The sequence below is a fragment of the Ranitomeya variabilis genome, chromosome 8, assembly GCF_051348905.1.
Source record: "Ranitomeya variabilis isolate aRanVar5 chromosome 8, aRanVar5.hap1, whole genome shotgun sequence".
Lineage (NCBI taxonomy): Eukaryota > Metazoa > Chordata > Amphibia > Anura > Dendrobatidae > Ranitomeya > Ranitomeya variabilis.
Window position 1 is genome coordinate 166967106 of NC_135239.1, and position 27447 is coordinate 166994552.

Here is a 27447-nt window from a genome sequence, read left to right on the forward strand (position 1 = left end):
TTTATCCTTGTCCCATCTTATATAATGTCCCCCATACTGGTCCCCTTCTTGTAGTACTGTCCGCTTCTTGTAGTAATGTCACCATCCTGGTCCCATCTTGTTATAATGTTCCTCCATCCTTGTCCAATCTTGTAGTAATGTCCCCCATACTGGTCCATATCTTATAGTAATGTCTCCCATCTTACTCCCCTTCTTGTAGTAATGTCCCCATCTTGGTCATCTTCTTGTAATAACGTCCCCCCATTTTTGCCGTTTTTCACATACACATTAAAAAAATAAAAAAATTCTTCTCACCTGACCTTACTACCTTGGCAAATGCTGTCCTCTTCCACCTCCCCACCTGGCAGGTGGCGCGTGGCAGTGACTTAATGCAGTGCTACAATGCGCACAACAGGGTCAGCTGCTAGCGTCTGATTGGCTGGTATAGGTATTGCGGTGCACAGACCTTGGCTCTGCGCCACTATGCAATTCAATTTAATTTGTGTCCTCTGACACACATTCATCTGAAAGCAAGCACTGGCATAGGTGGTTCCATGACTCTCTGAACGCAATCTTCCCTGGAGCTCAGGTGCATGGGGGCTGTACAACACAGCCTCAAGGTCCACATGCGGTACACTGACTGCACATCTGAGACCCCTGATGTAGAGGCTGAAACCCTGATTCCAGCAATGTATCACTTACTTTACTGGGTGCAGCGGTTGTTATAAAATCAGTATTCTCTGCTGCAGATCTAGCAGAGCTCTGAATGCTGAGCCTTGTATAACCCCGCCCCCATACCACTGATTGACAGTTTTCTGTGCACGGTGTGCATGGACAGAGAGCTGGCAATCAGTGGTGGGGGTTGGGTGTGAAGTGACCTGAAAAACCATTACTAATGTATGTCATATGTCACATGTTAAGTGTGTTCTCTATTCCTTACATGATTACGCTTGAGACACTGGCTCCCCGTCCTGCCTTGGGAATTGGTAAATTATTTAATACCATGCTGCCCTCTCCTGCCTTGTTTTGGTATTACAACTTGTAGTACTATGCTGCCCTCTTCTGCCTTAGTTTGGCATTGCAACTTGTTTTTCTGATTTGAAGATATGTGGCAGGTGGAGGTGGTGCGTGGGGGACGAAAAAGGTTTTGGTGAGGAGAGGAGGTAGAAAATTGGAGCTCCTGGATTGGGACAAGCGGGGAGTACAAATAGCACCCTATTCTGAGTGCCCCGCTTTTACAGCAACAGAGTGCTGAGACAAGAGAAGGAACTGCAGAACTGCATACAGATTCCCCGGATACTCCGATCAGATTAAGGTTGCCTGATCCTCCCCCTTCGCACAGCATAGTTAGTCAAATGGAAAGTTACCGCCATCCTCCCAAGACCAGGACTGAGAAAAGGCTTTGACCGTCGCAATGTGTAAGAAAAATTTTATCGGCTACCCATGACTGTTATATTGAAAAAAATATAAGAATTGTTACCAGTCTTCATAAAAGTTCATCTTTCAAGTTTGCACGGGACCCCCAGTGTATGCTCCTTTCATCCGCGGCCTCATAACTTGCGGGCATCAACATAACTCTCCGTCTCAAATATCCGTCGTCTCCCCCTTTATAATTGCCACTGAACCTAGGGATTGTTAGAGCCATCGGAGTCACCGTGACTGAACCATCCTCCGAGATACTAGGCCCTGCATCTCACAAGGCGGTGTGTCAGGTGCAGTTGACTTAGAGCTCATACAGAAGTCCATGTATCACAGACTAATCATGGACATCAATGCCCGGACTGGAGCATAACAGCTGTTATATCTCTATGAGGCTGCCCTGCTCCTGTCTGAAGACCTGCGTCCAGTCCGTGAATTCAAAAATGTTCTTGGGCATTCTTAAGAATATTTAGAATTGCTATTCACTAAAGAGGTTATTTAAAGAAGTAAAAAGTGATTTGTTGTTTGTCTCCACTTGCTTGCCAACATATATTTTAATTCTGAATTATTCTCTAATATCCTTACTCCAGATCATATCTTAGGTCCTTGGACCTTCACTTGTGACTTTGTTCCAGCACAGAAAACACCTTCATACTTCCTCTACATTTCAGCTACATGTATGAAAGCAGTGGCTGACTGGTTCGGTTCATTAGCTAAGCCAGCCCCCTTCTCAGTCTATAAATCATCCATAGCAAAGAAAGGGTTGACTTAGCTATTGAAATGATCCAGCTGGCCAGCATACACCTCAGGCTGAACGATGTGGGAACACACCAGGAAATCGTGATGATGGTACTGTGATACAGTAATCTGGAATCAGCACAAAGGAGCGGTGTTCAGAAAGAAAGTGTATTAAAGGGACAGCTGAACAGCATGTGGTAGGGGTTCAGACACTGATTCCAGGGATGTGTCACTTATTAGGCTGTGTGCTGTCTTTTCAATACAAGGAGATTATCCACTGCTGGACTAGCTGCCCAGTGCCTCCTAGTCCAACCATGCCCTCAACTCTGATTAGCAACTCTCTGTCAATATGCAATGTGAGAAAGCTGATAATCAGTGGTATCGGCAGGGTCATCTTTCTGAATGCTGCTACATCTACAGCAGAAAAAACTGTGATTGTATCACAACTGCGGCTCCCATTAAGCTAAGTTATGCATCGCTGGAATCAGGTTCTCTTTCACTACAGTATGCTGTGCTCAGATGAGGTAGCAAAAACCTGGTGTCAGATTCCCTTTAATAAGTATTGAGCCACAAACAAATTCTATTTCTTAGACCCACCCCTTTAAATAAAGTAACTACGATGGTTGTTAGCATCATACAATATACAATATATACCATTGCTGCTAATGTAAAGTGAGAATGAATCTTGTTACTCGCTCACTTTTCCACTCTCGCATTGGAAAGTGGGAATGTGCAGAAAGCTACTTCTTCCATTACTTTCATAACACATTTTTTATTTTCTGCACCGGGATATGTTTGGTAGCTAGGGGAAACTTAGTGAAATTTTAATACTATGCATTCTCTTGACAAGTCATTAATCTTGGAAAAAGAAAAAAAAAAATCTTGGCATCGCTCACCATTTCTATGGAACGGAAATCCAGATGCATGACATGTACAGTATGTATGCAAACCAACCAGAAGGAAGCATGGTGTTATCCAACCCTTCTATTATTGATATATTATTATGCATGCCAATATAAATTGGCAAATTAAAGTACATGCTTACAACCATCATATGTACACAGTTCATAGACAATAATGCCCCCGTATGCCATAGGAATAGCACAGAGACGGGCCATGGTATTGTGCAGCATGCCACTGCCTCATCTTCATTCCCTCGCTTTAGTATTTTGCTCTTCGCGTTCCTTTCAGTGTTACTTGTAACTTGGCAAACATGTTAATTTGCTGGCTTACGCTAACATTGCCGTGCCAGTGACATAGACATGTACTTTTTTCCCTTCCGTCATCTCTATATTTTCCTATTTCCTTCCATTTCTTAATGTATGGTCAGTATTACCTCTCCGAGTCCACTTTTCGCCATTATTCAGGACGTTTTTTTATTGTTTATGCAGTGTTAAAGCCATATTGATTTATGCCTTATGTTCCCAATTGCAGAATTATTTCTCTTGTATTTAATGTTATAAAAAAATTGTACATTTAACGAGTATTTTCAAATGAGATATGAAATGTATAACTGATATTTTGTGCCGCAGAATTCGTAAATTTCCCTAACCAGCGTTTTGTATTTCAACATATATTAAATGAGCCGCTGCTCTGTCTTTTATATTAGCCAATTTAGCAGCAGCTTTTAGTCGTGCATCACTTTCCCCACTAATGGCCGGGATACAATATATCTAAATAAATAATGGCCTCGCTGCAGTCAATTGCGCTGCTGTGTGCCTCGTCTTCCAGAGAGAAGTGATCAGGTAAACCATGAGTTAGGTCTCATGCATACAGCAATAGCGCATGCAAAGACCTGTGCAGTTGTAAATGGACTACTACAGGACGCCAATATAGAGCTACACATGTGGTGGCAGTCAGCATGGCTACACTATATCATAGAGCGCCATCGCTATTTGTATAGTGTGCCACTAGTGAATGAGAATGGCACCGCTACACAAATAATGTTGGCTTTAAAGGGGTAATCTATTCCATTTTTTGTTTACTATGCGCTTAAGAACTAATAGACAGGCAGTTGCTTACTTCCTGCCCGTTGATCCTAGCACCACTCCTGCCAGCGATTCTGCATCTTCCACTGACATCAAGGCTTCTCTTGAGCTCTGTCCTGTTGACCGGGCGTAACTGCCAACCTCATGCTTATAAGCAATGGGTAGTCTGCTGTCACCCTGCAGGCAACATGATGACGGCATTCACAGCCGATTGACAGAACAGCCCAGAAGAAGAAGAGCTGCTCCGTTGATGTGGGGCAGCTGAATCGCTGGCAAGAGTCGGTGATCGAACAGGTGCCAGATAGAACAGGCAGGTGGTTGACTCAGTTAGAAACTACCTGCCTGTTAGTTTTTAAGCCCATAGTAAAAATTTGTTTTTAAAAATACTCCTGGACAACCTCTTTAATACATAATGCACCACCGTTCGCCATATTGGCACTTCTGCAACTGCAGGTATCGCTTCTGTGAGATATCTGTCATGGGAGTACTGGGTAGACTAAGGCTGGTTACCCGGGCCCCTGCGATTTCCCTTAGGCTAGGGAAACCCTGTCTGTCCCTTTCCCAGAAGTTACACTAAAGGTGTGCATGTCTGAGCCGCCAGGCCTGACCCTGTCTCCTGTTTCAGCCCTAAGCTGAAACCACCACACGCCACCCAGTGAAGAGACCAAACACCAATCCCCACAGAAAGCACAGACAGGGAAAACTGAAAAACGCACCACGCCGCAGACACACAGGAATACACTATAATGTGCACAGGGCAAAACAAATACAAATATAGGAAGGAGGAATATGACAAAGGATAATACACCACCAGATACGATATTCCTCCAACAAGACCACCACTCCAGACCGGAATCACTAGGCACAAAGCACAAGCAATAATCGGCGATGCCCAAAGTCCAGCACGACTATTTAAAGGCCGTGGGCGTGACCCAGCCTCCAACCAAATTACCAGCTAGATTAACCCCGAGCAAGCTGGATAAAGTCTAGCCGACGCCACTGAGCGTGTAGTGGACGTATGTGAAATTACCGCTGTCTGTCGGACGCCCTAGTGTGAACAGCATTCAACATGACAGTACGCCGCCTTCTACGAGGGACCCCAGGGCCCTCACGACTTATAGGACCCGGCTTGTCCGGATGGCGGCGGTGAAACTTACTGACCAGCCGGTCCGCATGTATGTCTGAGGCTGGTACCCAGGACCTCTCTTCCGGCCCATAACCACGCCAATGAACCAGGTACTGTAAAGTGCGGCACACCTGAGTCAACCACCTTGGAGACTTCAAACTCCAAATTGCCATCCACCAAGACTGGAGGTGGCATAGGCGACGTGTCCACAGAACCCACCACCTTTTTTAATAAAGATCTGTGGAACACGTTGTGTATTTTATATACCGTAGGGAGCGCCAAACGGTAGGCTACCAGGTTAATGATGGCGGCAACCCTAAATGGACCAATAAACCTTGGACCCAATTTTAAGGATGGAATCTTGAGTTTTATGTTTTTGTGGACAACCACACCCAGTCACCCACACTCAGGTCCGGACCTGTCACATGTTTACTGTCAGCCACTCGTTTGTACCTTGCACCTACGCTTAGCAAGCGCTGTTTCACTCTCCTCCACACGGATGCCAGTTGTGCTCCTAAGTGGTCCTCCTCCGGGACACCAGAAGAACCCCCCTGACGTAGAGTACAAAACTGAGGATGGAGCCCATAAACACAAAAGAACGGGGACTCCCCAGACGATTCCTGACGGTGATTATTTATAGCAAACTCAGCCAAAGGAAGGAACGTTGACCACTCCTCCTGATTGTCAGAAACAAAACAGCGCAAGTACTGCTCCAAATTCTGGTTCATACGCTCGGTCTGACCATTTGACTGAGGATGAAACACAGAAGAATGCGACAACTTGATCCCCAGCCGTGAGCAAAAGGCTTTCCAAAATTTTGCCAATATCTGAGTACCCCTATCAGACACAATGTCAGACGGGGCCCCGTGAAGTCTGACCACCTCCTGCACAAATACCTGAGCCAGAGTCTTAGCGTTAGTCAACGAAGGCAAAGACACAAAATGCGACATCTTTGAGAACCGATCAACAACCACCAGAATGACCGTGTTCCCAGCAGAGGAGGGCAAATCTGTGATAAAATCCATGGAAATCTCCGTCCATGGCCTACTGGGTACCCCGAGAGTATGTAGGGTACCCCTAACCCCTGGATGGCCAGCCAGGACAGCATCATGATGCTCACCCAACACCTTTAGGTGAAGATGGAGTGGTACAAATGATTTATTAAAGGGAAGCTCTGGTGGTACCTCCTCCTGAGCCTCGGCAATCTCAGCCTCAACTTCGGTCATGAGAGCCGAGACCACTACACCCTTTGGGAGGATGGGTACCGGATCTTCCCGAGGTTCTCCCCCCGGAAAACAACTGGACAAAGCATCCGCCTTAGTGTTCTTAGACCCAGGTCGGTACGTAACAAAAAAGTTGAACCGCGTGAAAAACAATGCCCAGCGAGCCTGCCTGGGGGACAGACACTTGGCTGACTCCAAGTACAACAGATTTTTATGGTCGGTGATAACTGTAACCTGATGGACCGACCCCTCCAAAAAGTGTCGCCATTCCTCAAAAGCCAACTTGATAGCCAACAACTCCCTGTTGCCGATATCGTAATTACGTTCGGCAGACGACAGCTTCTTGGAAAAGAAGGCGCAAGGACTCAACTCGCCCAAGGATGAGCCTTGTGACAGCACCGCCCCCACTCCAACCTCAGACGCATCAACTTCTACGGTAAATGGTTTTGATACGTCCGGTTGCACTAGAATGGGGGCCGAAGCAAAACTGTTCTTCAGAAATTCAAATGCGCGCACAGCAGCCTGAGGCCAGGCAGAGAAATTGGTACCCTTTTTCGTCATGTCAGTAAGCGGTTTAGCAATGGTAGAAAAATCCTTGATAAACTTTCTATAATAGTTGGAAAACCCAAGGAACCGCTGGAGTGCTTTTAGGTTATCAGGCCGTTCCCAATGCAGCACCGCTTGCACCTTAGCGGCATCCATTTTAAACCCTGAAGCAGACACAATATAACCCAAGAAAGGCAACTCCTGAACCGAAAATACACATTTCTCAAGTTTAGCATAGAGCTTATTTTCCCTGAGTAGCTGTAACACCTGCCTCACATGCTCTAAATGAATATCACGGTTGCATGAATAAATGAGAATGTCATCTAGGTACACAATAACGAATTTCCCCAGAACATGCGGGAATACATCATTTATGAAATGTTGAAAAACTGCAGGCGCGTTTGTCAACCCAAATGGCATCACCAAATTTTCAAAATGACCCTCAGGAGTATTAAAAGCCGTCTTCCACTCATCACCTTGATGGACTCTTATGAGGTTGTAAGCCCCCCTGAGGTCAAGCTTGGAAAACCACTTAGCACCAGCCACCTGGTTGAACAAATCAGGTATCAGTGGCATAGGGTATGGATCACGAACCGTAATCTGGTTTAACTCCCTGAAATCCAGACACGGGCGTAGTCCGCCATCTTTCTTTTTAATGAAGAAGAACCTCGCTGCCACTGGCGAGGATGATGGCCTGATGTGCCCTTTGCTCAGACTCTCAGCAATGTAGTCTTTTAACGCTTGCCTCTCAGGACCAGAGATGTTGAACATCCTAGCTTTGGCAATTTGGCCCCTGGTTTAAACCTAATACTACAGTCATAGGGACGATGTGGTGGCAATTCTGAGCAACCCTTCTCTGAGAACACATCGGCAAAATCCAGCAGTGACTCAGGAATGCTTGGAGTCACAGCGGACACACATGTGGCCAGGCAATTCTCCTGGCAAAATCCGCTCCACTGAATTATGTCCTGAGTTTTCCAGTCAATAACCGGGTTGTGCATAGATAACCATGGAAAACCCAGAACCATTTGTGCAGGAAGATTACTGAGCACCCTACATGTAACCTGCTCAGAATGTAGGACCCCAATGTGGAGTTTCATCTCAGCCACAAACTCAGTAATCTCCCCCTGTGGGAGAGGGGTAGCATTGATGGTGACCACCCGGATAGGATGAGGCAATTTTTCGACCGTGAACCCGGCCATGCGCGCAAATTCCTCATCAATGAGATTAGTGGCCGAACCACTATCCACAAAAACAGTGATTGGCAGCTCTCTGCCAGCGACCATAACTCTGGCAGGGAGCATACATTGAGAGACCACCATGGAGGATATGCATAAGCTCAGATTGGTCTCCTCCACACCCTCTGAGCTTAGTAGTTTTCCGCCGTTGCGCTTTTCTTAGAAAACAGAGGACAAGCATTTACATAATGCCCCTTTTTACCACAGCAAAAACAGGCTCCCTGCTTCCTGAGCGAGGGGGCTTGCTGACGTGACACCCCTGCGATTTGCATAGGCTCCGTGGGCTCACCTGCAGCAACCTCACGTGCACCTACGACCTCCCCCATAGGCGGCATCTCTAGCGCCCCCTGACGCAAACGGCGATCAATGCGGACAACAAGACTCATGGCAGACTCCATAGAAGCAGGAGTCTCATACATCAGAAGGACTTGTTTAACCCTTCTCGAAACCCCATATACAAACTGACTCCACAGCGCCGGGTCACCACCCAACGGAGAAATTCAGAACAGTAATCCTCCGCCATTCGCTCCCCCTGGCGGAGAGCACGTATTTTAGATTCTGCTAGAGCCAATCTGTCAGGATCATCATATATGAGTCCAAGAGCAGAAAAAAAACTCTCCACTGAGTTAAATGCAGCTGAATCAGAAGGTAATGAAAACGCCCATGCTTGGGGATCTCCGTTCAGTAATGACAAAACCAGGCCCACACGCTGAGCCTCATTACCTGAGGAAAGCGGGCGCATACGAAAATATAATTTGCAAGCTTAATGAAAAACAACAAATTTACTGCGTTCCCCAGCAAATCTCTCAGGTAAAAGTATTTTTGGCTCTGCAACTCTACCTGCAGTTTCCACTTGCACATTAGACACCACAAGACCCTGTTGCTGAACTGCCCCCTTCAATTCAGTGACCTGTAAGGACAGCGCCTCCAACTGGCGGGTTATAGAAGTCATGGAATCCATGACATAAAAAAACCCTTTTTTTTTTTTTTTTTTTCTTTTTGGGACAATTATAATATCATGGGAGTACTGGATAGACTAAGGCTGGTTACCTGGGCCCCTGTGATTTCCCTTAGGCTAGGGAAACCCTGTCTGTCCCTTTCCCAGAAGTTACACTAAAGGTGTGCATGTCTGGGCCGCCAGGCCTGACCCTGTCTCCTGTTTCAGCCCTAAGCTGAAACCACCACACGCCACCCAGTGAAGAGACAAAACACCAATCCCCACAGAAAGCACAGACAGGGAAAACTGAAAAACGCACCACGCCGCAGATATACAGGAATACACTATAATGTGCACAGGGCAAAACAAATACAAATATAGGAAGGAGGAATATGACAAAGGATAATACATCACCAGATACGATATTCCTCCAACAAGACCACCACTCCAGACCGGAATCACTAGGCACAAAGCAAAAAGCTATAATCGGCGACGCCCAAAGTCCAGCACGACTATTTAAAGGCCGTGGGCGTGACCCAGCCTCCAACCAAATTACCAGCTAGATTAACCCCGAGCAAGCTGGATAAAGTCTAGCCGACGCCACTGAGCGTGTAGTGGACGTATGTGGAATTACCGCTGTCTGTCGGACGCCCTAGTGTGAACAGCGTCCGACATGACAATATGATATCTTTCTAATAACAAAGAATTAATCCATATCATGTCATGTTTTGCTACATACTAGAGAAGAGAGCATATATTCTACTGGAATTGAATTCTACTCGGATTTTAGAAAAATCTGCATTCGACAAAAATTAAATGTAATTAGTACCGAGCGGATTCAGCAGGATGGCGGCCACCGTAGCCATAATGGGCCATCAGTTGGGTAGTGGATAACTTCCCAATTACTGAGGTTCTAACCACTGGTACCCCAACTGATCCTGAGAACCGGAGCTTCAAATAGACAATAGAGCAGATATCGAACATGCATACCCCACTACAATAATTGTTAACAGGACTGGAGATAGCACTCCTAGGAGAATGAATGGAACTGTAGTATGCATAATAGACCACCTTTGTGTTTACAATTATGGAGGTCTCAATGGACAGACCCCCATAGATCGAGAATTTATCCTCTATCCCTTGAATTGGGGATCAATTCCAAATTTTAGAATACCCTCTTAAGGTATAAATATTATGGAAAATTTCCCAGGAATTTCCCTTAATGTTGTCCGCAAAAAGGCAGAATTTGATCATGCAGGAACTGTAAAGATCTGTGTTAGAGAAATGGAGCTCAAACTATAGAACGATATTTAAAAAAAACAATTAGAGTATCATTTTTTTACATGCTGAAAATAAAAAAAATTAAGTGGAACCCAATAGTGGACACTTGAATAAAGTAAATAAAGAAGCCCGGGGTCTTTCTAGGGTTCTAATACCCTTTACAAAACCCATTGTTAAAGTCATCTAGAGTTAAGATATTTTGATTGGTTTCTGCATATTTGTTTCTAATGTTTTGCACCCCATTTTTCTGACACAGTACTTCAAATTTCCTGACGTTCAATCTAAGTTTTTGCTCAACTTTAGTCTTTTAGTGTAACTCAGGCAAGCAATGAATCCTGACGGTGCTCGATAATTATGTGCAGCGATTGTCTGCACGGTTGCTATTGCTCTCAATTTCTCCGAAATTCAATTTAGTTCTTACAGGCAAATTTTTCTGTTATATATTCACCCAGTGATGTCAAACAAAAGGTGCAAGTGCTCCATTATGTAAAGTGTTTAAGATAAAGGTTGTGAAAACATTGGTAAAATCAAGGCTTCCTCTGGGTAGAATTGCTTGCTCACTGCGTTATATTATAAAATGACAATACTGCAGAAAGATTTTAAAGCTAAGGGTCCAGTAGTGTAATGTAAGAGGAATATAGGGAATCCTCTGATAATGGAAGCATGCATTTAAACCACACATTGCTTGGCGTTAAAAATGCGCCAAAAGGCGAAGTTAATAGCCTGATTAGATAGGTTGACCGCAGTGCAGATGTGGACTGAATGATCTGTAATAGATTGTTCGGTAAGCATTGGCTGTTTTTGAAATCTAAAGCTATCAACACCTTTAAATGTTTTTTTTCTGCACTCTAGACTAATTTGTGTTTCCATTTACATTCAAATGAGATGTTAAGTGCTCTGCCTGTGGAAAAGCACTTCCCAGCCTCTATCTCCTTCAACTGTTTTCTTGTAGAGCCCCAGCCTCTTTAGTTTGATTGATAGCTCAATATCTGCGTGATGTCAGGTGCAAAGCAAGGAAATCAGAACGTGAGCTATCAATCAAGCTAAAGAGGTTGGTAATGTACGTGAAAACTCATGCATGCACTCACTTTCAGTCAACTACCTGTGTTACTTTTCTTACATTTTTCTACCATTAGTTCTGTATGAAACTGATGTTTGTGCCATCTGGGTGTGGCTGGAATAAAAAAAAATTGAAGTTGTTGCATGAGGTATCAGGTCTCCCAGCTAAGAAGGCTTACACTGCTCCCTTAACCACCAAGTCCTTATTAAACCCTCAATTCCAAGCCCTGTCTCATTCATGGCCTATGCCTGACTGCTGTGCCATTAAAATATTTCTACTGTGGATCAATTGATACCGCTTTTCATGGTGTCTGCCCTTAATTTGAGCTTTTTGGGCAGCTTTTTGCCTCCCTGAAGGTGTTGTCTATGCGCTTGACATTGAATTCAATGAGGTTCGGATACGTTTGATGAACTGTTCGGCAAACATAGGTCCTTTCGCCAAATCTGAACCAAACCGAACCTTGAAAGGTTCGCTCATCTCTAGAAATGACCAGGTCAGGAACAGCTGTGAGATGGAGCTGCAAGTTTCTAACCACCATAGAAAGGGTTGTTAAACTCTTCAGCGCCAAAGGAAATGGAATCCACAAACACACCAGCTAAATGGAAGATCTGCGATTCACAATACATAGTGGTTTTCTAACCCTAGATCTTCCAGGGGATGTGACCTGCTCGTGACATCTTCTCAGTGACTTCACCACCATGCCGGCTCACTCTATGCTCTATGCATGAGCTGGAAGTCTCTTTTACATCATTAATAGTGTTGAGCATTCCGATACTGCAAATATCGTGTATCGGCCGATATTTGCTGTATCAGAATTCCGATACCGAGTTCCGATATTTTTGCGTTATCGGAAATCGGGATCCATATTCATGTAAAAAATAAAGAATAAAAATAAAAAATATGGATATACTCACCCACCGACGGCCCCTGGCTCTCAGCGGTGCAACCGGCAGCCTCCGCTCCTAAGAATGCAGTGAGTGTAGGACCTGCGATGATGTCGCGGTCTTGTGATTGGTCGCGTGACCACTCATGTGACCGCTCACGTGACCGCGACATCATCGAAGGTCCTTCACTCTGCATTCTTAGGAACGGAGGCAGACGCTTGCAGCAGTGACAGCCAGGGGCCTTCTGAGGGTGAGTATATCCACATTTTATATTTTTATTCTTTATTTTTTACATGAATATGGATCCCAGGGCCTGAAGGAGAGTTTCCTCTCCTTCACACCCTGGGAACCATACAGGATCGCTCCCTATTACGTTCCGATATTTGTGTCCCATTGACTTGTATTGGTATCGGGTATCGGTACCGGTGATATCCGATATTTTTTGGATATTGGCCGATCCAATCCGATACTGATACTTTCAAATATCGGAAGGTATCGCTCAACACTAATCATTAATCTAGAGATCCTCTTTCTGACTGTCAATAGGCTTACATTGTAAAAGTCAATTGTGGGGCATGTAGAGCACAGTGTGACCCAGGGGGTCTGCAGAGCAGTGACATCACTTAGAAGAAGAGCAGAACGGCCCTTGACACCGGTGAGAGCAGCGGTAGGTAAGTATAGTAATATACTCTCACTACATTACATGCATATATACGCATATTTAATTTAAAAACAAATGTAAACAAATTAGATGTGAATGCTTCTGTAATATTATATCTTACCACATTGCCTGCTGCTATGAGAGCTACTTTGAAACATGAATAATCCCTTTAAACTCCCCCTATTGGCTGCTATGGGCAGTCAGAATGTAATTTTTTTTTGCACATTTCTATTCAACATTAGAGTTGAGCAAATATGTTCGGAATCGGTCGCCGAATCTGAATTTTCCATATTCGTTCCATATTAGTACCCTATTCATGCCGAATTTATGTTTAATGATCGGTTCCGAACACATTTGTTCATTTCTACTCCCATTGACTCCAATGACGTTCGGCTGCGTTTGGTGAATATTGCAAAAACAATAATCGCTGCCGATTGTATTTAGAAAAATTCGCTGAACTTTATTCAATAAATACTCTATGTAGTATTTTATAAGAAATAATATTACTTGCAGGTGAGACTATCTCCATAATATGGCTCCCCATGAAGCATGCTGGAGGCTGTGCAGAAATATTTGAAAGCTCAGATACAACGTATTAGGGCAGTATGTGGGCCAACCGCTTGTCAGTGAAAAAGAAAAAACGGTCTTTAATGGTTAGATATTTACAAATGCTCAGTTATTGCCAGAACAATCAATTAGACAGGGATCGTTATATGATTTGAGCTATTGATTGTATTAGTGGACTTGTGTCATGGACCTATAGCTGACCAGTAGAAGTGTGGAGCGATGAAACGTCTGCACTTATGTACAGCATATATACATAATTGTGGCAAGTGCAGCCCTGGAAGCTTTACGGGTCTTCATATGTGTACATCTTGACTTCTTTAAAACCTGTTTTTTCCTACATGAATCATCATTAAATCTACCCGATGAATTATTGATAGCATGTCCCCTGTGTCTATTAGGCCTTCAACAAATGGCAAGACTATTATGCACTGCTTTGCATTTACATATTTCAATATTACCTTGGCTAAATTGTGTGAGACAGAACGCATCACTGTTATGGTGCTAGAAATTTTCCAGCAACTTAAATGAGAAGTGTTTTTTTTCCATTACTTAGATGATGTGCCTCAATAGCTCTCATTGTGGAGAACCTTACAGAATTCTAGGCACTGACAGATGCTTCAACATTTCTGGCAGAAGGGAAAATGTACATCCCTGTGCCTGTCTCAGTCATGGCTCAATTCCCCACTCTGGAGCAGAACTGCGTAGTTCTACCATCGGTAATGAAAGTGCGCACAGGAGATATATATACACTTCTCCGAGCAAAATATATACTCAACTGTCCTTTATTTCTTCTATGGGAAAATTAGCTGCCAACAAGAAAATGTGACAGATACGTAATTGCAAGATAAATGCAGCAATATGGAATTACAGACTCAAGTGCACTTTACAACATGTCACCTGAGTGAATGTGCTACTATCACGTTACAGTGGATGTGATGGAACTGGGTCTCTAAATAGTAAACACATGCACATTCTCCTACTATGTAGTATAAGCCTTAGGACATAGTCAGGCGGCCGTATAAATCGGAATGCAGGCTGGCCGCAGCTGTCCTGACCCAAGCGTGACAGCTGCATAGAAATATATGAAGCTGTCACACTTGGGTATGGAAAGCCACCCGCCAGTGCGTTGTCTGACTTCCTGGTTGCGGGAGGCGGTGCTCTCCAGAAGATGCATGGTTTGGGGCAGCAACATGGTCCCACTGCCGTCCTGAATTGGGCACTCCCAACGGAGGCAACTTTGCCTGTGCATGATCAGAGAAGGGCAGGGGAACTGAAGGTGGCTAAATCCAGAGATCCAGCCAACTTCAGTACTCTGGAGGCAGGATCTAAAGTATAAAGTCTGCAAGCGGCGTCCACTCCTTACCTAGGTGAATGGCCACTTTTGAGACAGGGTATATGATAACCTTGGCAAAGAGTTGTACACTATAACATTTAAAAATTCCACTTAGTGGAAGGGATTTTACATTGGAGGCAGATTGCAAAGTTTCTTGTTTTTACACGGACTTTGCAACTTTATCCATTTAAGAACTTGAGACAACCCCTTAAAAATTGTAGGGAATTACAGCTAATGTGAAAATGGAAAACAGCACAATTCATGTTATCTTAATTGTTTATGAAGGTTTGAGCATTAGGATATACACCTTTAAAGGGGTGGTCTGAAACTAAAATTTAATTTAATCCTAAATGTCTGTTCATTTAATAATCTAATTTCTTTTCTAATGTACTTGAATTTTAAAAAAATCTGTAATGTTCCCTCTCTATTCTCTCTGACTGCTTTAATTATATTTATTTTACTACTTCCTCTTTGTCAATGCTTCGTTTGAGAATCCCAGTTCATGCTGGGATACCCAAACGAGCCATCAACAGGCGGCAGAGGCTGCGGTCACAGTTTCTGTCCCCACCCTGATATTAAGTGACACCAGTGACATCCATTTCAGGGGCTGTGCTAGTACCTGTTCTACTGAGCATGAGTCGGTTATCAATCCCGAAGTATTCTCAGTATGAGATCCCTTCTTACTGTGCACTATCCTTCTATGTGCACATTTGCCGACTCTAATTAGAAGTGATGAGCAGGAAATGGAGTGCACTGTCAGTGTGCATTGTAAGGAAAGAATGCTGTGAGCAGAGACCAGTCCCATTGTTAAAAAATACATCACTATTTGGGGCAGGGATATTCCCTGCTTGCTGCTTTCTCTCCTTTAAATGTACCCAGATTGTGCGCTTTGTTGCCAACTTGTTGGTTGTCAATTCCATCATATGCTCAGAGGGAATTTGTCACTGTGCAATTGGTACAGTGACAATGTGCTCTCCATCTGTCTCTGATCATAAGTGACGAGTCGGCAAGAGAGTGCACTGTCACTACACACTGTAAGCGAGCAAGGGAATGAGCTAGCAGAAACCAGTCCGCAAGTGCAAGAGATGTCTCCTGCTGTGGGGCTGCAGAAGAACCCTACTAGTTTCAGTGGCGTCCCACCATAGAAGCATGCTGTCCTGGCAAAATGCTGTATGATCAAGTGAACACTAAGGTACTCTATAAACAAAATTGGAGAATCAAAAGATTATACAGATCTCTTAGTTTAAATGTAAACATATTCTGACTCTTAAATAATATTAATTCTGTCTTAAATCATTCTTCGCAGTGAAAAAAAAATCACCTAAAAAAATGTATCCAGCATATACCGATTGATGTATTTTCAATGTTTTTGATAAGGTTTCAAAGTGGAATTATTAGTCAATTCATCAAAGTTCCAAATCATAGCGAAGCTAAGATCCTCTACGGGAACTTGATCAATTCTCTTCATGGCATGATCGTGCATGCACTTACAAGTCAAGCACAATGGGATTAAAATAACATTCGGAATACATCTGACCTTCAAGACATGCAGAATGAACTTGTTATATAATATGTCTTTCAGAATAAAAATAACTTTTCCCAATTGATTCATCAAGTCCAGCATTGCTCATGCCAGTCTTGAGAAGGTGGGCTGGAGTCAGACGTTAATGATTGGATCAGGAGCGCTAGAAGAGTGGGGTGCAGGGGCAAAGCGAACACATGTCATAAATTTGATGATTAGCGGTCACCACACCCCCATCTCACCCCAACTCCTCCTCAACAAATTGACAACGCCAGAAGTCTCAAAATTTTGCTAATTTTGGAAGCTTAAACTCTCTTAAATGAGTTCTCCGAAACATAAAAGAGCAAAGGTTTAGCAGAATAAAATTGAAGTTATTCCGTATTTTTTTTTGCAAAGCTATCTATCTACTCCTGCTCTGGAACATGCTACCCGCAACATGAAATGTCCACATCAATATAAGAGATCATGTATGAACAGTAGATACAGTAATGCTGCTAACAGACATGAAAAGGAGAAAAGAAAAAATATTACAGATAGATTAGGATAAAGTCATGCCTACATTGGTTATTATACCATGCAAAAAATAAGATAAATACAGTATGTAATTGTCAAAGTAGACAAGTTACAGGTCGCACATTGACACATTTGCTAATGAAAGACTAAACCTACAAATTAATGTCTGAATTAAGAAATATGTTACCACACTGATTGTTAGGGAAGGTGAAAAAGACACTTTTCTCTCCATCCGAGAAAATCAGACAGATTATGCTGATCAGAGTTTGATCAGAGGGAATCAGTTTTTCTCGGCGGTGTAGAAAAAAAACTTAAGAAACAAAAAACGTATCCATCTTTACCATTATGTCAATCCAGGGAAATCAGACTATACTCAGAGTGCATTCCAATGTTTTTTTAATGGATCCATAGACTTGCATTGCATTGCGTCTGGGTGTCACATGTTCACTCTGTCGTCAAGATTATAGTCTATCACCCCGTTGTCGCATGCGCCAGAATCCCGATTTAAGGGGGGGTTCGGATATAAGCCCCGATGGGGCCATCAGACGGATGCCAAAAGGAAGTGTGAGGCTACTTGAAGGCCACGTTCACACGTTCAGTATTTTACGTCAGTATTTGTAAGCCGAAACCAGGAGTGGAACAATTAGGGGAAAAGTATAATAGAAACACGTCACCATTTCTGTATTTATCACCCACTCCTGGTTTTGGCTTACAAATACTGATGTGAAATACTGACCAAATACCGAAGGCCTAATACAGCGGGAAGGCATTTTCTCCAACCAGCTGACAATAAAGAGGAGGAAAAGGAAGGAGGGTAGAGGACATATTGCATGCAAACTGTAAAGCGCTGCGGAATATGTTAGTGCTATATAAAAATAAACATTATTAATATTATTATAGGGAAGATTTAATTGTTTTAATTGAAATATGAAACCAAATAGGATCAATGAATAGAGGGAATAAGGGTCGGACTACTGATTATTTTTTTCATGCGCTGTTTTTAATATTCATTGGTCTATGCTATCAATACAAAAGGAAGTAAATAAAAGTGAAAAATTTAACATAATAGAAGTATAATATATTTGACATTTTTCCGTAATCATGGGGCATTGCAATCTAATGAAGCTTTTATTATGTTGGTATTAAAGATAAATTCTTTTCTGCTCTTTCTTTTCGATAATGGTCCTGCTTGGCGTTGTATTACATGTACTTATTAGATGTGTTTTCCAGTGAAGCTATAAAATAGATTAATGAGCCAGTTTCTGAGCAGCGCTGATACGCATAATAAAGTTTCAGAACTCGCTAACATTAGGGAAATACCAAGACTTCCAGAATATTAACCAAGGCCAGAAATCAAATGGGAATGATCTGCTAGATATTACAGGTAGGCAATGAAAATATGCAGGTTACTGAAATCAGATGTATTTCTCAAGGTCAATAATAAAATAAATTTATACTTTAGACATTTCGCAGCTGAATTAAATTGTTCTTCACATCGTTGATGTGTATTGGAGCACTTAAACTAATGACTCAGAGAACTAAACAGAGAGTGACTGTTATGGAAGGTTCTCATAATTCTGTTTGGGAAAAATGGAGTCAAAATTGATGTTCACTATGTTCAGACCAAAATCAATCTTTAACCAAACAAAATCTTTCTTCTATGTCCTTTCATGGTCAATAATCAAGATATATGGAGGTCTCCGGACCATGAGAGCCGCAGAGCAGGAATAGAATAATGCTATAATCTGTCCCTTATAATATTTGTCTTACGTGGTACATCATGACATCAATGCTTGGCAACATGATCATTATTTTTTTTGGCTGTATCTGTATTTGGCCTTGACATTTTAGAATGGTTTACTGGATTTCCCTTTTAAAGAGAAACTGTCAGCACAGAATGACCGTTCAAACCAAGCACGGGTGCTCGGTGTTCCCTTGGTGTGGCCAAACAGGTCAATGCCCCTTCCCACCTGCTTATTTTCTCCCTATCTCTATCCCCCTCTTGGATTGACAGCTCTGGATTCATGGGGCCAGAGAAAGGCAGAGAAAGATGGAAAACAATGAGGTGGGAAGGTGTATATAAATGATTGGGCACACCAAGGGTGCATGGAGCTCCTCTGCTTGGTTTGAACAATAATGCTGCGCTAACAGACTCCTCTTAAGAAAGTATTTCTAGTCTGATTTGTATATTTGAATGGCCAAGATGCAAAAAAAATGTAAAGCAGCCGTTGACTATGATTTTAAAGTTTAACATTTGTTGAATAAAGCATCAATCCCTCACTGCTCCCGGTCCTTTGCTGGTCTCTACTTCCTGCTGCAGCACTCCTGACACAAGAATGTGTGACCACTGACCACTGTAGTGATTGGCCAGGGATTGGCTGCAGTGGTCACATGACATAATCACTGCAGCAAGAAGTAGATTGCAATGGATGACTGGACATTGGACAACTCTGGAAGAGGTGAAGCAGGTTGTTGGTGAGACTATTGTTGCTCCTTTACATTTTTCTAATCCAATATGAGCCTTTTTTGGGATAAATTCACTCATCAGACAATGCCATAGAAGGAACCTGACAGGTCCCCCATGATCCCCAGATCACCAATATTTGTATCTTCCTGTATAAACACCCTGCCTAACAAGCCCTTTAACCTGGATGACACATTATCAGATCTTTAAAAAAAATGATTTCTAAAGTCTGTTTTCATATGCAAATTAACTTTTTGACTATATGACGGGACAATTGTTTCGCTAGTCTAGTCGGCCCTCATAGATTTGCGGGCATGTTAACATGATGATGCAAGAGCCTGCTCTCTGTAAATCTCATGCATGTGCTAGTCTTTCTTTTCTACAGGTAATTGAGTGTCTGAAACTGGGAAGCACACACTGGCTTCAGAGGTTGAATTACCTGTGGGAAAGAACTACACCAGCATGCACGAGATATACAGAGAGATAGTGATAATGTAGCACTGTGCATGTCTGGAAGAGAAGAAGCCTGACATCAACGGACGAGCCAGGCATGCACAGTGCGCCTCTGAAGCCAGGAAGCATATACTGGCTTCAGAGGCTCAGTTATCTTGGGAAAGAAAGACTTGAGCATGCGCAAGATTTACAGAGAGGTGATGATGACTCTGCACTGTGCATGTCCAGAAGAAGAAAAGAAACCTGACGTCAACGGAGGAGCCAAAGATCAATCTTCTTCTTTGCTTCCGGACATGCACAGTGCACCTCTGAACCAAGAAATGTACAGCGGCTTCAACAGCTCAATTATCTTGGGATAGAAAGACATGCGCATGCGCAAGATTTACAGAGAAGTGGTGATAACTCTGTACTGTGCATGTCCAGAAGCAGAGAAAAAGCCTGACGTCAACAGAGGAGCCAAAGATCAATCTTTTTCTTTGCTTTCGGCTACACACAGTGAGCTTCTGAAGACAAGAAGTGTTCCCCAGCTTCAGAGGCTCAATTATCTTGGGAAAGAAAGAAGTGCGCATGCGTGAGATTTACAGAGAGGTGATGATAACTCTGCACTGTGCATGTCCAGAAGAAGAAAAGAAGCCTGACGTCAACGGAGGAGCCAAAGATCAATCTTCTTCTTGGCTTCCGGACATGCACAGTGCACCTCTGAAGCCAAGAAGTGTACAGCAGTTTCAACGGCTCAATTATCTTGGGATAGAAAGACATGCGCATGCTCGAGATTTACAGAGAAATGGTGATAACTCTGTACTGTGCATGTCCAGAAGCAGAGAAAAAGCCTGACGACAACGGAGGAGCCAAAGATCAATCTTTTTCTTTGCTTTCGGCCACGCACAGTGAGCTTCTGAAGACAAGAAGTGTTCACCAGCTTCAGATGCTCAATTATCTTGGGATAGAAAGACATGCGCATGCTCGAGATTTACAGAGAAGTGGTGATAACTCTGTACTGTGCATGTCCAGAAGCAGAGAAAAAGCCTGACGACAACGGAGGAGCCAAAGATCAATCTTTTTCTTTGCTTTCGGCCACGCACAGTGAGCTTCTGAAGACAAGAAGTGTTCACCAGCTTCAGATGCTCAATTATCTTGGGATAGAAAGACATGCGCATGCGCGAGATTTAGAGAAGTGGTGATAACTCTGTACTGTGCATGTCCAGAAGCAGAGAAAAAGCCTGACGTCAACAGAGGAGCCAAAGATCAATCTTCTTCTTTGCTTCCAGACATGCACAGTGCTCCTCAGAAGCCATGAAATGTATACCCATCTTTAGAGGTGCAATGACATGTATGAAGGAAAGCCGAGCTCATGCACAAGTTTTTGCAAATCATGTCATGCCCACATGGGTGTTACAACATGCTGAGTGGGACGAGTACTCTAGTCAAAGGCCTAATTAGCATATGATAAATGGTCTGAAGAAATACTTTTTCTAAAGATCTGTTTATTTGTCAAAGGTAATAAAGAGCTTGTTATAAAGGGATATACCAGTGCTGGTGATTTTGGTGGCATCGGGGACTTGTCCGGTTCACTTTAAGGAGGATAAAGCATTTAGGTTTATTAAATATGCTCCACTAATTTTCTTTGTACAGATTATCTGTGTTTTCATTCCTTTTATACATTTTGGTTTGTCTTTGATATCAGCTGAATTGATTACACACAGAATTATTATATGTTGACCTTATTTTATATTAGGGAAAGGATAAGTTAAAAGAAAGTTAATAATAAACAATCTCATATTTGCATCTGAATGACAAAGTTCCAATTAGTATAGTATGTCACATCCAATAAACTGCAGGATTAAATTATACAAAAGCTAATGCTCTCGCTCAATGACAACTTTCTATGGTTTATATTCCAGCTCCAAGTACACAAGGCAGATTTTATTGGCACATAGCCAGAAAGCTTTGTGACTTTAATTGTCTTTTCAGGGGGTCTTCCTGCCCTCACTAGTATTGGTGTCAGCTTTAAGTTATAGGATTTAATCTTTATTTTGTTCATTCATCCTAACTGAAATTTGTGAAACAATTATATTATTGGGAGACTTAAATTAAATTGAAGCAGCTGATTGCATTACTGAAAAGAATTACATTACCCTTATAGCTGTTCACAGGTCACTGTAAGTGAATTAGGGGATCGGAGATAGATAAGAGTAAGGTAGACTTTCATTACTGAGTCAATTAATATCTTCCGGCTTCAGGTCACAGTTGTCTTGGATTAGCAGGGGGGGATTCAAGGTCAAGACTCAGGTGCCTCTTTGTTTGGAAACAGGAGAAATGTTTGGAATTTTAAACAACAAGGGACACATTCATTTACTGTAGATATGGCCTTGAAAATGAGAAAAGCCAGAGCGCAATGTTTATATAGAATCTATCCACCATTTGTTAGTGGTCGTCTGATTAAAACGGTTTTAACATACATAATCAAAAAGTTTGAAAACAAGAGTCACAGCTCATAACACAGAAGTGTGAAAAAGTAAAACTGGAGAAGGATGAGAAAAAAAATAAGGAAAAAAAATCATCATCATCAAGTTTTCTCTGCCCATTAATGTTTGAAATTTTGACATTTAAAAATTTTAGGCAAACTGAAGACCGCGCACACGAGGTAGATTCTAGGAAGTTTATTGAAGCCTACGCGTTTCAAGAGCTTTCCTGCTCTCTTCTTCAGGGCATGTGGTACATAACACAATACAGGGTGTATTTATACAAAGGAAGGGGAGGGGCACAAAGGCCCTTGTACTATGATACATTGTCACCATCTGATACTGTATAACACCAATTTTGTTTCTCTACACTTTCTGAAGAATGAAGAAACAGAATACATTGTGCATTTGTGACATGCTCAGTAGAGTAGAGAAATACGGGTATGTCGAACCGATCACGGTGGATTCACCGCGGGTCAATTACTCTTGCATTGTGCAAAAAATATAGCTGTCACAGGCATCATTGACCATTGTTCCTTTTGTTATAAGAAAATGGCTGCTAGCTGTATTTTGACACTGTAATCAAAGAATTCAGCGTTGTTCTCAGGCATATCAAAAGAAAACTGGAGAGTGAAGAAAATAGACATTGCAGAGACGTGGTAATAATCCTGCCTAATTTACATTTTTTGTGCATTTTATAGATTACAGCTTTAAAGTGTTTGAAGCGGGAAAGAGAAAACACAACATGGTACTGATATGAATGCGCTTGCATTGTTATTACGTTGGGAAACAATTCTAAATTTCATTAAAGAAAAATTACATTAGCACCATATTACTTTTACAGTATATAACCAGTAAATTTGCCCAAGAAAGGTCATCAATATCCCGTCAGTGGAAGTGCAAGCACTTTCTCAATATCTAAAACAATGTGGATAAGTGTTGCAGTGCCACTTAAAGGAGTTGTCCACTAATATGAAAAGCCCTTCTTAATCTCAGTGTTTCCCCCTTGCAAAATAAAAAAACTTATATTCACCTCTTGCGTCGGCATTGGCCCAGCGGTGTCGGCACTGGCTCTCCCAGTGATTGCATGACATTGTTACATCACATGAATCCTGCAGTCAATTAACATCGGCTTCTCTTCCCGCCTTCGGAAAAATCACATAGTAATAGGAAGTGAGAGCCGCTGCCTTGAATGTATGGGATTCATGTGAAAGCAGCGGGAGGAAAGCCAGGGCTGATTGGCAGCAGGGATCCCATGACATAACAATGTCATCCGATCCCCAGGAGAGCCAGTGCCGACACTGCTGGAACGGCGCCAACACCGAAGGTGAGTATAGGTGTTATTATTTTAAAAGGGGGAAACATAGGGATTTAGTATCGATCATCTGAGGGGAGGACAACCCTTTTAATCTAATCTAATCTTTCTCATTGCTTTCTATTGGCAAAAAAAAAAACACTGAAAGAGTTGACATGCTGCAGATGTAATGACGTTGCAATTTTCTATGTAAAAAAAAACACAAGTTTGTGCATGGAATTTCTGAAGTCTCATAGCTAATTCTGCTACTGTAAAAAACAGCTTTTAATTTGCATAAAAAACCCACTGCAAAAATGCTGCATTTGAACATAGCCGAACTGTGCTGCATGCCTCTTACCATGGTAAATGCATCAGAAACTGAAATCTACACCAGTGAATTTATGTCTTTTTTTAACAGCAGATACTATCGTAAAGACTTTCATGAATTCTCCCATAGAGTGCATAGTTTGAATAAATGAACAATGGCAAAAATGTAAATTGAAAGCTCTAGGTACAACTGAGGACTACACTCCTCAATCTAATTAATTGTTTAATTGGCTTGATTTTTATTCATTTTTATGTAAAGTGTGAAAAAGACTTTACCAAACAATTATTAGCCATAATATTAAAACTTGCCTGCCTAATATTGTGTAGATCTCCATTGTGCTGCACAATCAGCTCTAAGTAGCGATGAGCGAGCACTAAAATGCTCGGCAGGTGCTCGTTGCTTGGGTAGATCAAATTGGAATACTTGGGTACTCAACCTGAGCAACGAGCCCAATGTAAGTCTATAGGAGACCCGAGTATTTTTACCGCGATCCCCACTGGGGGTCCTTTTAAGGTCTATAAACAACTGAAAATGATGGAAACACTGCTCAAATGACGCAGGGACATCATGGGGATGGCCCCTGGAAGCATTCCTGACTCCAAGTTCACAGCTGTAAACATTTTTTTATGAGATTCATGCCATTTTTCCCCGTGCCTCAAAAAACACACTAAAACGAAACCAAACCGGATTTTGCTGGGAAATATGTTAAGGCATATCCTTTGCAGGTTAATGACTTGCCTGTAAGGCCAAATAACTAACCCCAGACCAAAAATTTCCTCCCCCACTTAACCCCTTTCTGTCATTGGACGTACTATTCCGTCCATGTGGGGTGGGCCCTACTTCCCAAGGACGGAATGGTACGTCCAGCACGATCGGCCGCGCTCACGGGGGGAGCGCGGCCGATCGCGGCCGGGTGTCAGCTGACTATACAGCTGACATCCAGCACTATGTGCCAGGAGCGGTCACGGACCACCCCCGGCACATTAACCCCCGGCACACCGCGATCAAACATGATCGCGGTGTACCGGCGGTATAGGGAAGCATCACGCAGGGAGGGGGCTCCCTGCGTGCTTCCCTGAGACCCCCGGAGCAACGCGATGTGATCGCGTTGCTCCGAGGGTCTCCTACCTCCTTCCTCGTTGCAGGTCCCGGATCCAAGATGGCCGCGGCATCCGGGTCCTGCAGTGAGGGAGGTGGCTTACCGAGTGCCTGCTCAGAGCAGGCGCTTGGTAAGCCTGCAGTGCTGTGAGGCAGATCTGTGATCTGACAGAGTGCTGTGCACACTGTCAAATCACTGATCTGTAATGTCCCCCCCCTGGGACAAAGTAAAAAAGTTTAAAAAAAATGTCCACATGTGTAAAAAAAAAAAAAAAATTCCTAAATAAATAAATAATAAAAAAAAATATTCCCATAAATACATTTCTTTATCTAAATAAAAAAAAAATCAAACAATAAAAGTACACATATTTAGAATCGCCGCATCCGTAACGACCCCACCTATAAAACTACATAACTAGGTAACCCCTTCAGTGAACACCGTAAAAAAAAAAAAAAAAACGAGGCAAAAAACAACGCTTTATTCTCATACCACCAAACAAAAAGTGGAATAACACGCGATCAAAAAGACGGATATAAATAACCATGGTACCGCTGAAACGTCATCTTGTCCCGCAAAAAACGAGCTGCCATACACCATCATCAGTGAAAAAATAAAAAAGTTATAGTCCTCAGAATAAAGCGATGCCAAAATAATTATTTTTTCTATAAAATAGCTTTTATCGTATAAAAGCGCCAAAACATAAAAAAATGATATAAATGAGATATCTGTTATGATCCCAGTGGCTGAGGATCACAGAAAATACTAGCTAAGTTACTAAACATAGAACAAGCTCTAGGGAGGTGGTAACTGGACTGACCGCAAACCTGATCCTAACCAAACACACTAAAGGTAGCCGGTGAACGTGCCTAAAAGCCTGGACGTCTCGACGCAGCCTGAGAAACTGACTACCCCTAAAGAGAAAGCAAGACCTCACTTGCCTCAAGAGAAATAACCCCAAAGATATAGGAAGCCCCCAACAAATAATAACGGTGAGGTAAGGAGAAAAGACACACGTAGGAATGAAAACAGATTCAGCAAATGAGGCCCGCTAATACTAGATAGCAGAAGACAGATAGAGAACTGTACAGTCAGTGGAAAACCCTACCAAAATATCCACGCTGAGAATTCAAGAACCCCCACACCAACTAACGGTGTGGGGGGAGAAACTCAGCCCCCTAGAGCTACCAGCAAGCAGGGAAATCACACATTAGCAAGCTGGACAAGAAACATATAGAACACTGATGATCAAAAAATGAACAAAACGGAAACTTAGCTTCTCTTGAAGAGACTGGTAGCAAGGTAGTCAGAAGGAATCAGAATAGAACTGAATACATTGACAGCAGGCATAGACTGAGAGTCCAAGTGAGCTTAAATAGAAAACCAGCCCACAGATAACGAGACAGCTGATGCCAGTCACAAACCTGCAGAAAGACAGCACTAACACAGTACCACTTGTGACCACAAGAGGGAGCCCAGAAATAGAGTTCACAACAGTACCCCCCCTTGAGGAGGGGTCACTGAACCCTCATCAAGACCCCCAGGGTGATCAGGATGAGCCGCATGGAAGGCACGAACCAAATCGGCCGCATGAACATCAGAGGCGACAACCCAGGAATTATCCTCCTGACCATAGCCCTTCCACTTAACTAAATACTGAAGCCTCCGTCTGGAAACACGAGAATCCAAGATCTTCTCCACCACGTACTCCAATTTGCCCTCAACCAGCACCAGAGCAGGAGGCTCAACAGAAGGAACCACAGGCACCACATACCTCCGCAACAAAGACCTATGGAACACATTATGAACGGCAAACGATGCTGGGAGGTCCAAGCGAAAAGACACCGGGTTAAGGATTTCCAAAATCTTATAAGGACCGATGAAGCAATGCTTGAATTTAGGAGAGGAAACCTTCATAGGAACATACCGAGAAGACAGCAATACCAAATCCCCAACACGAAGTCGGGGACCAACACCGCGACGGCGGTTAGCAAAGCGCTGAGCCTTCTCCTGTGAAAACTTCAAATTGTCCACCACATGGTTCCAAATCTGCTGCAATCTATCCACCACAGAATCCACCCCCGGACAGTCAGAAGGCTCAACCTGACCCGAGGAAAAACGAGGATGAAAACCAGAATTGCAGAAAAAAGGCGAAACCAAAGTAGCAGAACTAGCCCGATTATTAAGGGCAAACTCGGCCAATGGCAAAAAAGTCACCCAATCATCCTGATCAGCAGAAACAAAACATCTTAAATAAGTTTCCAACGTCTGATTAGTTCGCTCGGTTTGGCCATTCGTCTGAGGGTGGAAGGCCGACGAAAAAGACAAATCAATG